Genomic DNA, 2522 nt, shown 5'->3' with positions numbered 1-2522 from the left:
TATTCATACAAGGTGTCCAATCCCCTACTCCCTTGCCTAGAACAACCTCTTGCCTCATCTGTACTTCTCAGAATCCTTTTATTTAGCTACCATTTATGTTGTACAGCCTGTTCTGTTTTTCCCAGGTGTTAATGCTCTTTTCTTCCTCAGACTACTTTGCATTATTCTTATCTGCACATGTGTTATGTACTCCTGATAGAAAGAATGGAAACTCTTAGAGGATAGGTACTGTTTCATTTTTGTTCTGCTATCTCCACAACTAGCACAGTGTCTTGCTAGTAAAAGTAACTACTTGGGATCACAAAATCTATGATTTAGAGTTGCAAGTCCCTTCAGAGTCATCTAATCCAATCCCATCATTTTACAGATGAAGAAACTGAGGCCCAAAAGGATTAGTGGCTTGCCCAAGGTTACAGAAGTATTAAGTGACAGAGATGGGATTTGAACCCAAATACTGTGCTCTAAATCCAGTTTCCTTTCCACCATATTAAGCTGCCTCTAAGAAACTCATTAAGAAAAAGCAGTAAAAATGTGAAGCTCTATAAATATGCCTGTATTTTTGTAAACCTCTCATTCCATATACTTCAAACCTTTCCCTCTCTCAGGAGCCCACTCACCACATTTAAAACAGACAAAGAAGCCCACAATTTCATGGGGAAAAACTAGAATGACTCTTAACTTTCCTCAATATATACTTAGAATTTCTCAGCATCTTCACTCATTTTCTCCTCTGTCAATCCTATCTTGGAGGATGAAGGGTCTCTACTCCTTGTCAAGGCCAGGTCTTCTATCTGTCCTTCCCCTCCTTTTCCAGTACCTTCCATGTTCCATTAATTATCACCTCTCTCTTATGCATTTTTAATCTTTCCTTCTCCACTGACTGCTTTTCATCAGCCTATAGAGTTATGTATTCGGGTCTCTTTAATCCTAAAAAAAAAAGCCTTCCCTCCACCTGTCACTGTCATACATTTAGAAATGTAGGCTATGCCAAATGTTTTCAATTCCTCTCTACCTAATTTTCAACTATTTGCAGTCTAGTGTCCATCCCAACTACTCTAGTGAAACTATTTTTTCAAAAATAGCTAATAGGTAGGTAGGTAGATAGGTAGATAGACACAAATATAGATAGACAGACAAAAAGAAAAAAAAGAAAGGAAGGAAGGAAGGAAAGCAGGAAAGAAGGAAGGAAGGAAGAAGGAAGGAAGGAAAGAAGGAAGAAAGGAAGGAAGAAAAAAAAAGGAAGATAAAGATAGGTAGAATATTTATAGGTTACTATGTGTCAGGTACTTTACTAAGCTTATAGCATCACTGAATCTAGTTGGTTTTCCTGAATCCTCACCCTCCTTGACTTATCTTTAGCTTTTGACACTACTGACTGCTAGGGACTGTTTAATAAAGTGGATGAAGCTGCATTACATGTCAAGTTGATGCTTGTGCTTATTTGATAGGAATTGCTCCAAGGAAGCAGACTAACAGGATGAAGCTTTTCTTGCATGGATTTTCAGTGTCAATCAGGAGGACAGGAGACATATCAACTTGGCCACAGGATGATTTCAGGACCTCAAACCCTATACAAGCCACTAGATGTGTGTACAGGGATCTTGACAGTCAACATAAAATGCAGACTCATTTCAGCTAGGTCCTAGGCATCCCTCCCCTGGAGAAATTATGGGATTTATTAGAAAAAAGGAACAAAATAACCGTTAGGAGCTGATGGCTGTAAGCATGTGGGAAAGAAGCTACAAGGAAAAATTCAGGAACAAGCGGGAGGGACAATGGAGTTATAAAGAGTCATATGAAATCTCTCTTCAACAAAGTAGCCTGGAGTATGTCTATGCCATACAAGTTGCAGCAGAGGAAAGACCAAGATTAAAATGTGCCTTCAAGGGCTGCTCTGATTACCCTTCCAGATACTGTCTTCTCCCTTGGCTTCAGAGATGCCATGCTCTCTTGGTTCCTTTTTTTCTGCTTCCTTCGCTGACTCTTCTTTCTCCCTCTAGACCCTAAATGTTAATTTTCTATAAAGTTTTTCTTTGGCCCTCTTCTTTTCTCTCTCTTTATTTTCTCCTTTAGCAACTTCAGTCTCCCACAGTGCCACCAATATGGATATGACTCCCAAATCTATTATTTTCAATCCATACTAAAAGCTCCAAGAACATATAATCCATGTCTCATCTAAGCATTTCTTTCTCTCAGCACCAAGCATAGGTCTACACAAAGTGGGCACTTAATAAATGTTTTCTAAATGAATATTAAATCAAACTATAAATGGAAAACAGCACATTTCTATCTATGAATAGATTCTACAGTTAGAACTAGATACACAGAGTATCATAAAGTAGTTAACAATTAAGGTTGGCTGAATTACATCAATTTGTATTACCCAAGTATCTTGGTAATATGAGACAAAATCATTTTTACCAATTGAGCTTTATTATCTTGTAATTTAAGACAAGTTAAAGAAATCCATAAGGAGCATAAACAAGCAGTCATTTATAGAGAAATTCTATTTGCTTCACTAA

The 2522-nt window shown here is 37.7% G+C and overlaps 1 protein-coding gene across 1 annotated transcript in view; it reads right to left on the bottom strand.

Annotated features, from left to right (window-relative positions):
• The window catches only part of DNAH7 (dynein axonemal heavy chain 7), a 265553-nt gene that overhangs the window by 139741 nt on the left and 123290 nt on the right, over positions 1-2522 (bottom strand). The window lies entirely within an intron of this gene.

This window comes from Vombatus ursinus, unplaced genomic scaffold (genome assembly GCF_900497805.2).
Source record: "Vombatus ursinus unplaced genomic scaffold, bare-nosed wombat genome assembly UNPS02014779.1, whole genome shotgun sequence".
NCBI lineage: Eukaryota > Metazoa > Chordata > Mammalia > Diprotodontia > Vombatidae > Vombatus > Vombatus ursinus.
Note: the sequence above shows the minus strand (reverse complement) of the source record. Positions and strands in the feature narration are given on the sequence as shown.